Source organism: Anolis carolinensis, unplaced genomic scaffold, assembly GCF_035594765.1.
Source record: "Anolis carolinensis isolate JA03-04 unplaced genomic scaffold, rAnoCar3.1.pri scaffold_15, whole genome shotgun sequence".
In the NCBI taxonomy this organism is placed as follows: domain Eukaryota; kingdom Metazoa; phylum Chordata; class Lepidosauria; order Squamata; family Dactyloidae; genus Anolis; species Anolis carolinensis.
This window is the reverse complement of record NW_026943826.1, coordinates 7,475,354-7,487,756: the sequence shown is the minus strand read 5'-3', so window position 1 is coordinate 7,487,756 and position 12,403 is coordinate 7,475,354.

The following is a 12,403-nucleotide window of genomic DNA, read 5'->3' as shown; positions in this document are numbered from 1 at the left end:
CCTTCACCATGGCAATGCGAGGCTTCCCATTGGCTGGCTCGCCCAGTTCCCAGGTGAGGGGAGGCGGGGCTTCCGGCTCAATTGAGCAAAGTTCCTGGCTTGGCCTTTCTGAAGAATGGGAAAACATTCCTGCTTGGAGCGGCTTAAACTGGAAGATGGATGTTAAACATACATCATCTTCCAAGGCATCTTACTTATGCTCACTCCTGTATGGATCTCATACCTTTAGAAATATTTCTGGCTCTGCTCCCACGACACACAATGCTGACATTCAGACTGTGTCGAAAGTGATTTTTGAAGATAAAGGAGGAAGTCAATCTCGGGCTGTAATTACAGTCAATCTGCTCCGGATCGGAGTCCTAATTTTCAAGAAACTATCCATGGTTCCCAAGGCCTTTCTTTTCTCTTCAATCTGGTTGGGACTGTGTGAATTCAGGACATTTTGGAATGTACTAGGAACAGAACATGTTGAATGCGTGACCGCCTTCCCGCATTGAATTTCAAGCAGAACCTCAGTCTATAAATCCTAGATTTATACGTTGTTCATCATCCTTATTCTCCTCCCAAGGCAGAGATTTTCCCATGAGGACAACCAATCTTGGCTGGCACTGTAGTAGTACTTACTTACTTAGGTGATCCCTCGTAGTTCAAGGATGATTGTCTTCCAATTTTGGGTGCGTGTCCGTAGTAGTATATTGCAGTTACGGATTAGTAACCTATGGTGCATCTACACTGCTGAGAGAGCCATGGTGGTGCAGTGGGTTAAACCCTTGTGCCGACTGAACTGCTGATTTAAAGGTTGGGTTGCCAACCTGAATGTTGTGAGACAGGGTGAGCTCCCGTCTGTCAGCTCTTGCTTGCGTGGACATGAGAGAAGCCGCCCAGCTAACACATCTGAACATCTCCTGGGCAACATCTCTTTAGTCAGCCAATTCTCTCACACCAGAAGCAACTTGCAGTATGTTCTCAAGTTGGGTGAGCTGCTGTCTGTCAGCTCTAGCTTGTGGGGCATGAGAGAAGCCTCCCAGCAGGATGGTAACACATCTGGACATCCCTTGGGCAATATCTCTGTACACAGCCAATTCTCTCACACCAGAAGCGACTTGCAGTATGTTCTCAAGTTGGGTGAGCTGCCGTCTGTCAGCCCTAGCTTGTGGGGCATAAGAGAAAGGCTTTCATGGCCGGGATCACAGGGTTGTTACATGTTTTCCAGGCTGTATGGCCATGTTCCAGAAGTATTCTCTCCTGACGTTTCATCCACATCTATGGCAGGCATCCTCAGAGGTTGTGAGGTATATGTATATGGGAAGGCTGGCTGGAATCCTATGTCGCAGTTATGAATGCATCACAGAGTTAAGCGCCCGTGAGTGTTATGTATTCATAGTCCCTGCGTCAACGGATCTACGGACCTCACAATCTCTGAGGATGCCTGCCATAGATGTGGGCGAAACGTCAGGAGAGAATACTTCTGGAACATGGCCATACAGCCCGGAAAACATACAACAACCCTGTTCTCAAGTTGCATCTGACACGATAAAAAAAAATCTAAATCATGGAATGAATCCAGTTTGATACCACTTGATCTTCCCTGGCTCAGTGCTATGGATTCCTGGGAATTGTAGTTTGGTGAGACACCAGAGAAGGCTAAATATAGGAATTGGTTGCTTTCTATGGGTCTCTTATTAAACGCTTTTCCCTTTCTGCCAAGACTTAGCACTGATTGTTGGACAAGGAGGCAAGGCCACGCTAGGCTGCTCCTCTCTGCAAACAAAGTTTGATTGAATTAAAATGCTTTCTCATATATCCGAAGGTTTTCCGAGGCCATTAAATAAATGGGCTCCAACGCTTCGAATTGGAAGGTTAATTCCGAATCACCAAACAACCTCGGAACCCCGTTCGGAACCCAAAATGGTACGATTTTATTACGATTAACAATGATTCCGAGGAATTCACTCATGCCTAATGCCTACTAAATACCTCATAAAACCACAAACCTCAGATATCCAGTGGAACTGCTTTAACAGAGGAGTGGTGTGCTCCCTGTATTCAGCTCCCGTTAGAAACCTGGCTGCTGCCCCACGTAGAGTACATTCCAATAATCTATCCGAGATGTAACTAAGGCATGGACCACTATGGCCAGATCAGCTTTTTTGAGGTACGGTCACATCTGGTGCACAAGTTTGACTTGTACAAAGGCCCTCCTAGCCACCACCAACACCTGAGTTTCAAGAGTCAGCGCTGAGTCCAGAAGAACTCCCAGACTGCGGACCTGTGTCCTCATGAGGAGTGTAACTCCCATCGAGAACAGGTTGCTAGACCCGATTGACCTCACAACTGACCAGGAGGACCTCTGTCTTGTCTGGATTAAGCCTCAGCTTGTTAGCTGTCATCCAGTTCATCACTGGTTCAGGATCCTGGAGGCTTCCTTGGAATTCAGTGGAAAGGAGTAATAGAGTTGTGTGTCATCTGCATACAAATGGCACCGAACTCCAAAACTCTGGATGTCCTCACCCAGCAGTTTCATGTCGATGTTAAAAGTATGGGAGTTAAAATGGAACCTAGTGGGACTCCACAGGTCAATGGCCAGGGGTCCGAGCAGGTCTTCCACAGCTTCACCAACTGGGTGTAATCCTCCAGGAAGGAGCGGAGACATTGCAGAGCAATGCCCCCAAGACCCATTCTGGAGAGCCGACCCAGAAGGATACCATGCTTGATGGTGTCAAAAGCCACCGAGATGTCCAGGAGAACCAACAAGTAGACACTCCCCTTGTCTAGCTCTCTGCAGAGGTCATCCACCAAGGCATCCAAAGCCATCTCAGTACTAGACCTAAAACCAGACTACGATGGATCATCTTTATAGGGTTGTTGTATATTTTCTGGGCTGCATGGCCATGTTCCAGAAGTATTCTCTCCTGACGTTTCACCCACATCTATGGTAGGCATCCTCAGGAGTTGTGAGGTACAGTAGAGTCTCACTTATCCAAGCTAAACGGGCCGGCAGAAGCTTGGATAAGCAAATATCTTGGATAATGAGGGATTAAGGAAAAGCCTATTAAACATCAAATTAGGTTATGATTTTACAAATTAAGCACCAAAACATCATGTTATACAACAAATTTGACAGAAAAAGTAGTTCAATACGCAGTAATGTTATGTTGTAATTACTGTATTTACGAATTTAGCACCAAAATATCACGATATATTGAAAACATTGACTACAAAAATGGCTTGGATTATCCAGAAACTTGGATAAGTGGGACTCTACTGTATATGTATATGGGAAGGCTGGCTGGAATCCTATGTCGCAGTTATGAATGCATCACAGAGTTAAGCGCCCGTGAGTGTTGTGTATTCGTAGTCCCAATGGACCTACGGACCTCACAACCTCTGAGGATGCCTGTCATAGATGTGGGCGGAACATCAGGAGAGAATACTTCTGGAACATGGACATATATTCCTCACAACCTCTGAGGATGCCTGCCATAGATGTGGGTGAAACGTCAGGAGAGAATACTTCTGGAACATGGACATATATTCCTCACAACCTCTGAGGATGCCTGCCATAGATGTGGTTGAAACATCAGGAGAGAATACTTCTGGAACATGGATATATATTCCTCACAACCTCTGAGGATGCCTGCCATAGATGTAGGCAAAACGTCAGGAGAGAATACTTCTGGAACATGGACATATATTCCTCACAACCTCTGAGGATGCCTGCCATAGATGTGGGCGAAACGTCAGGAGAGAATACTTCTGGAACATGGATGTATATTCCTCACAACCTCTGAGGATGCCTGCCATAGATGTGGGCGAAACGTCAGGAGAGAATACCTCTGGAACATGGATGTATATTCCTCACAACCTCTGAGGATGCCTGCCATAGATGTGGGCGAAACGTCAGGAGGGAATACTTCTGGAACATGGACATATATTCCTCACAACCTCTGAGAATGCCTGCCATAGATGTGGGTGAAACGTCAGGAGAGAATACTTCTGGAACATGGACATATATTCCTCACAACCTCTGAGGATGCCTGCCATAGATGTGGGCGAAACGTCAGGAGAGAATACTTCTGGAACATGGACATATATTCCTCACAACCTCTGAGGATGCCTGCCATAGATGTGGGTGAAACGTCAGGAGAGAATACTTCTGGAACATGGACATATATTCCTCACAACCTCTGAGGATGCCTGCCATAGATGTGGGTGAAACGTCAGGAGAGAATACTTCTGGAACATGGACATATATTCCTCACAACCTCTGAGGATGCCTGCCATAGATGTGGGCGAAACGTCAGGAGAGAATACTTCTGGAACATGGACATATATTCCTCACAACCTCTGAGGATGCCTGCCATAGATGTGGGTGAAACGTCAGGAAAGAATACTTCTGGAACATGGATATATATTCCTCACAACCTCTGAGGATGCCTGCCATAGATGTGGGCGAAACGTCAGGAGAGAATACTTCTGGAACATGGACATATATTCCTCACAACCTCTGAGGATGCCTGCCATAGATGTGGGCGGAACATCAGGAGAGAATACTTCTGGAACATGGACATATATTCCTCACAACCTCTGAGGATGCCTGCCATAGATGTGGTTGAAACATCAGGAGAGAATACTTCTGGAACATGGATATATATTCCTCACAACCTCTGAGGATGCCTGTCATAGATGTGGGCGAAACGTCAGGAAAGAATACTTCTGGAACATGGCTATACAGCCTGGAAATCATACAACAACCCTGTGATCCCGGCCATGAAAGCCTTCGACAACACGATCAACCTTATCTTTTTGTTGAGACATTGCCTCATATTTCTTTTTCTGGTCTCTGTCCTAAATAATCTGTGGTTTTTGTCCTAGTCCATCACCAGAATTATCCAAGCATTTAGGTACCAAATCAGCCTGAAACTTCTCCTATTCCTTATGGACGAGAAAAGAAAGGCGAAGCAGAGTCAATTAAAGTACTTTACACTTCTGTAATGGCTGTTAATAAACGTGCTGCTTTGTTTGCTGCAAATAATAAGCACTCGGAGCAAAGGGGCTATGCAAATGATCGGAAGAAATATTCATGTATGTATTTCTGCCGGGTGTCATTTGCATTTCTTTAAGCATTTCAGTGCTTTCCAGAGGATGCAGCGAAAGAGCGACTAAATGAACAAGCAGGCGGGTGCATCTGTTCCTCACTTTGGTATGCATCTCTAGCAGTGGGGATGCCGAGAATACGTTGCTTTTTTTTTACATATTTTTACCAGATTAAAAATGGGGAAAAGATGAACAAAAGTGGGAAAGGGGAATACCGTATATACTCGAGTATAAGCCGACCCGAATATAAGCCGAGGCACCTAATTTTACCACAAAAAACTGGGATAATTTATTGACTCGAGTATAAGCCAAGGGTGGGAAATGCAGCAGCTATGGGTAAATTTCAAAATAAAAATATTGAGTAGAGTCTCCCTTATCCAACATAAACGGGCTGGCAGAACGTTGGATAAGCGAATATGTTGGATAATAAGGAGAGATCAAGAAAAAGCCTATTAAACATCAAAATAGGTTATGATTTTACAAATTAAGCACCAAAACATCATGTTATACAACAAATTTGACAGAAAAAGTAGTTCAATACGCAGTAATGCTATGTAGTAATTACTGTATTTACGAATTTAGCACCAAAATATCACAATATATCGAAAACAGTGACTACAAAAATGCATTGGATAATCCAGAACGTTGGATAAGTGAGACTCTATTGTACCAATAAAATTTCATTAATCGAGGCATCAGTAGGTTAAATGTTTTTGAATATTTACCGTATTTCAAAGAAAAACAATAAACTAGCTCTATAAGTGGGAAAGTAGGGGCTATAAAAACAATATGGTATCAACAATAACATAATAATAATAATAATAATAATAATAATAATAATAATAATAATAATAATAAGGTGGTCCCGGTGGTGATGGGCACATTGGGTGCCGTGCCAAAAGATCTCAGCCGGCATTTGGAAACAATAGATATTGACAAAATCACGATCTGCCAATTGCAAAAGGCCACTCTACTGGGATCTGCACGCATCATCCGAAAATACATCACACAGTCCTAGACGTGGGAAGTGTTCGACTTGTGATTTTGTGATACGAAATCCAGCATATCTATCTTGTTTGCTGTGCCATAATAAAATAATAATAATAATAATAATAATAATAATAATAATAATAATAATAAACAACTTCATTTGGATCCCACCCTCTCTCCCCATGGGGACTCAGGCCGACTTCCAACATAGTAACAGGCAAACATTCAATGCTTATATACACAATGCAGAGCTAGATATAGATCTATAATTATAGATACTAATTTCACTTAAGCATTTTCCCCTGAAAAGTTTGCAAATCCCTCTGTGTGTGTGTGTGCATTTCCCCTACAATATTTGCAAGCCATATATATATATATATATATATATATATATATATATATATATATTCATATCTATCTAGACATGTCTATATATATTTGTGTGTTCATTTCCCCCCGTAATTTATTTATTTATTTATTTATTTACAGGATTTATATTCCGCCCTTCTCACCCCGAAGGGGACTCAGGGCGGGTCACATTACACATATAGGCAAACATTCAATGCCTTTTTTTAACATAGAACAAAGACAAGACAAACATAGGCTCCGAGCGGGCCTCGAACTCATGACCTCCTGGTCAGAGTGATTCATTGCAGCTGGTTTCAGCTGGGTTGCTCTCCAGCCTGCGCCATAGCCCGGGCCTTCTAATGTTTGCAAACCCTATATATAGGTAGGTAAGAATATATTCATATCTATCCAGACATCTCTCTTTACATAGATATTTGCAGAGACTTGCAAACATATGAGGGGAAATTCATATATAAAAATAATGTATATGTATGGCTACAGATACACAGGTACATGGATCTATATGCATAAAGGATTTGCAAAGACCTGCAAACATATGAGGGTAAATTCATATATTAAAATAGTGTATATGTATGGCTACAGATACACATGTACATGGATCTATATGTATAAAGGGTTTGCAAAGACCTGCAAACATATGATGGGAAATTCATATATAACATTAATGTATATAGATAGATACACATATAAAGATGATGGCAAAAGCTTGCAAGGGGTTAATGCCTATATATCTGTAGGAGAGTTTAATAAATATTTCAGGGGAAAATGCTTTCATAAGATTAATGAATATATATTTTTCTTCTTCCTGACTTGCAAGGGCGTCTTTCTCTTTTCAAAATATTCCCTTGATTAAGAGCGAGGGAGGCTTTGCAAAAGAAAACACACTGATAAGGGAGGAGAAGAGAGAAATACACCACATATTGCAAGCAATAGCCTGCAGGCTAAGAGCGAGGGAGGCTTTGCAAAAGAAAACACACTGATAGGGGAAGAGAAGAGAGAAATAGATCTCATATTGCAAGCAATAGCCTGCAGGCTAAGAGCGAGGGAGGCTTTGCAAAAGAAAATACACTGATAGGGGAAGAGAAGAGAGAAATAGATCTCATATTGCAAGCAATAGCCTGCAGGCTAAGAGCGAGGGAGGCTTTGCAAAAGAAAACACACTGATAAGGGAGGAGAAGAGAGAAATACATCACATATTGCAAGCAATAGCCTGCAGGCTAAGAGCGAGGGAGGCTTTGCAAAAGAAAACACACTGATAGGGGAAGAGAAGAGAGAAATAGATCTCATATTGCAAGCAATAGCCTGCAGGCTAAGAGCGAGGGAGGCTTTGCAAAAGAAAACACACTGATAGGGGAAGAGAAGAGAGAAATAGATCTCATATTGCAAGCAATAGCCTGCAGGCTAAGAGCGAGGGAGGCTTTGCAAAAGAAAACACACTGATAAGGGAGGAGAAGAGAGAAATACATCACATATTGCAAGCAATAGCCTGCAGGCTCCATTGCTGAGTATATACGGTTCATAGAATATGAATATGGCTAGAAACCGACATCAAAATAAATTGAACCAATTTCTATAGACCTCTGGGATTTGGAGGCAAGAATATGTCTTACTGCAGAGCTCATTGAACTATAATTCCCAACAGCACTCTCTGCTGACTGTTCTAAGCTGCATTGATGGGAGTTTCTGCTCAACAGCATCTGGAAGGATGCAATATAAAGCCCATAAACAGATACAGAGCTCCAGATCTTACAATTGACGTCTACATTACAATCTGGCCTTCACTGTTGTGGATGCTGGATATTGTAGTTCTAACCTTTGAAAATCCCATTCCAGCTCAGTCACGAGTCACTCTGTACACTCACCTCCTCCCAACCGATCACTCACCTTAATATCTTTATTACACACTAACTGCATAACCATACCTTGCCTTAATTTCTCTAATAAACATAACCACATCTTTTACATAAGTCTGGAACCTCACAGCCACCACTCCCAGAAAACAGGATAGACTGGGACAGACTGGTTGTTAATTCAGCATTGCCTTCTGGAGTTAAGCTTTAACTCCTTACTTCTAAATAAAGTTTATTATTATTATTATGTAAAGGTAAAGTTTTCCCCTGACATTAAGTTTAGTCGTGTCCGACTTTGAGGGTTGGTGCTCATTTTCATTTCTAAGCCGAAGAGCCGGCGTTGTCCGTAGACACCTCCAAGGTCAAGTGGCCACTGGCATGACTGCATGGAGCGCCGTTACCTTACTGCCGGAGCAGTACCTATTGATCTACTCATACTGGGGGTTGGTGCCCATCTCCATTTCTAAGCCGAAAAGCCGGTGTTGTCCATAAACGCCTCCAAGGTCAAGTGGTCACTGGCATGATGGCACAAAGCGCTGGCACCTTACCACCGGAGCAGTACCTATTGATCTACTCACACTCCGGGATTCGGTACACATCTCCATTTCTAAGCTCAAGAGCCGGCGTTGTCCGTAGACACCTCCAAGGTCAAGTGGCCACTGGCATGACGGCATGGAGCGCCGGTACCTTACCACCAGAGCAGTACCTATTGATCTACTTACACCCTGGGGGTCGGTGCTCATCTCCATTTCTAAGCTCAAGAGCTGGCGTTGTCCGTAGACACCTCCAAGGTCAAGTGGCCACTGGCATGACGGCATGGAGCGCCGGTACCTTACCACCAGAGCAGTACCTATTGATCTACTTACACCCTGGGGGTCGGTGCTCATCTCCATTTCTAAGCTCAAGAGCTGGCGTTGTCCGTAGACACCTCCAAGGTCAAGTGGCCACTGGCATGACGGCATGGAGCGCCGGTACCTTACCACCAGAGCAGTACCTATTGATCTACGTACACCCTGGGGGTCGGTGCTCATCTCCATTTCTAAGCCGAAGAGCCGGTGTTGTTCGTAGACACCTCCAAGGTCATGTGGCCACCGGCATGACTGCGTGGAGATCTGTTACTTTCCTGCCGGAGCAGTACCTATTGATCTACTCACATTTGCATGTTTTCGAACTGCTCGGTTGGCAGAAGCTGGGGCTAACAGCAGGAGCTCAGTCCGCTCCCCGGAGTTGAACTGCCGGCCTTTCAGTCCGCAAGTTCAGCAACTCAATGGTTTAATCTGCTGCACTATCATGAGCTCCTAAGGGGAAAGGAGGCCTTAATAATACCTTCAGCTCAATGTAAAGAAGGTGGTGTATATGTGTGTATATGTGTGTTGTGTATTCGTAGTCCCTGCGTCAAACTCTGAGGATGCCTGTCATAGATGTGGGCGAAACGTCAGGAGAGAATGCTTCTGGAACATGGACATATATTCCTCACAACCTCTGAGGATGCCTGCCATAGATGTGGGCGAAACGTCAGGAGAGAATACTTCTGGAACATGGACATATATTCCTCACAACCTCTGAGGATGCCTGCCATTGATGTGGGCGAAACGTCAGGAGAGAATACTTCTGGAACATGGACATATATTCCTCACAACCTCTGAGGATGCCTGCCATAGATGTGGGCGAAACGTCAGGAGAGAATACTTCTGGAACATGGAGATATATTCCTCACAACCTCTGAGGATGCCTGCCATAGATGTGGGCGAAACGTCAGGAGAGAAGACTTCTGGAACATGAACATATATTCCTCACAACCTCTGAGGATGCCTGCCATAGATGTGGGCGAAACGTCAGGAGAGAATACTTCTGTAACATGGACATATATTCCTCACAACCTCTGAGGATGCCTGCCATAGATGTGGGCGAAACGTCAGGAGAGAAGACTTCTGGAACATGGAGATATATTCCTCACAACCTCTGAGGATGCCTGCCATAGATGTGGGCGAAACGTCAGGAGAGAAGACTTCTGGAACATGGAGATATATTCCTCACAACCTCTGAGGATGCCTGCCATAGATGTGGGAGAAACGTCAGGAGAGAATACTTCTGGAACATGGAGATATATTCCTCACAACCTCTGAGGATGCCTGCCATAGATGTGGGTGAAACGTCAGGAGAGAATACTTCTGGAACATGGATATATATTCCTCACAACCTCTGAGGATGCCTGCCATAGATGTGGGTGAAACGTCAGGAGAGAATACTTCTGGAACATGGATATATATTCCTCACAACCTCTGAGGATGCCTGCCATAGATGTGGGTGAAACGTCAGGAGAGAATACTTCTGGAACATGGATATATATTCCTCACAACCTCTGAGGATCCCTGCCATAGATGTGGGTGAAACGTCAGGAGAGAATACTTCTGGAACATGGAGATATATTCCTCACAACCTCTGAGGATGCCTGCCATAGATGTGGGAGAAACGTCAGGAGAGAATACTTCTGGAACATGGATATATATTCCTCACAACCTCTGAGGATGCCTGCCATAGATGTGGGCGAAACGTCAGGAGAGAATACTTCTGGAACATGGACATATATTCCTCACAACCTCTGAGGATGCCTGCCATAGATGTGGGCGAAACGTCAGGAGAGAATACTTCTGGAACATGGATATATATTCCTCACAACCTCTGAGGATGCCTGCCATAGATGTGGGCGAAACGTCAGGAGAGAATCCTTCTGGAACATGGATATATATTCCTCACAACCTCTGAGGATGCCTGCCATAGATGTGGGCGAAACGTCAGGAGGGAATACTCCTGGAACATGGATATATATTCCTCACAACCTCTGAGGATGCCTGCCATAGATGTGGGCGAAACGTCAGGAGAGAATACTTCTGGAACATGGATATATATTCCTCACAACCTCTGAGGATGCCTGCCATAGATGTGGGCGAAACGTCAGGAGGGAATACTCCTGGAACATGGACATATATTCCTCACAACCTCTGAGGATGCCTGCCATAGATGTGGGCGAAACGTCAGGAGAGAATACTTCTGGAACATGGATATATATTCCTCACAACCTCTGAGGATGCCTGCCATAGATGTGGGCGAAACGTCAGGAGAGAATCCTTCTGGAACATGGATATATATTCCTCACAACCTCTGAGGATGCCTGCCATAGATGTGGGCGAAACGTCAGGAGGGAATACTCCTGGAACATGGACATATATTCCTCACAACCTCTGAGGATGCCTGCCATAGATGTGGGCGAAACGTCAGGAGAGAATACTTCTGGAACATGGATATATATTCCTCACAACCTCTGAGGATGCCTGCCATAGATGTGGGCGAAACGTCAGGAGAGAATACTCCTGGAACATGGAGATATATTCCTCACAACCTCTGAGGATGCCTGCCATAGATGTGGGCGAAACGTCAGGAGAGAATACTTCTGGAACATGGACATATATTCCTCACAACCTCTGAGGATGCCTGCCATAGATGTGGGCGAAACGTCAGGAGAGAATACTCCTGGAACATGGAGATATATTCCTCACAACCTCTGAGGATGCCTGCCATAGATGTGGGTGAAACGTCAGGAAAGAATACTTCTGGAACATGGATATATATTCCTCACAACCTCTGAGGATGCCTGCCATAGATGTGGGCGAAACGTCAGGAGAGAATACTTCTGGAACATGGACATATATTCCTCACAACCTCTGAGGATGCCTGCCATAGATGTGGGCGGAACATCAGGAGAGAATACTTCTGGAACATGGACATATATTCCTCACAACCTCTGAGGATGCCTGCCATAGATGTGGTTGAAACATCAGGAGAGAATACTTCTGGAACATGGATATATATTCCTCACAACCTCTGAGGATGCCTGTCATAGATGTGGGCGAAACGTCAGGAAAGAATACTTCTGGAACATGGCTATACAGCCTGGAAATCATACAACAACCCTGTGATCCCGGCCATGAAAGCCTTCGACAACACGATCAACCTTATCTTTTTGTTGAGACATTGCCTCATATTTCTTTTTCTGGTCTCTGTCCTAAATAATCTGTGGTTTTTGTCCTAGTCCATCA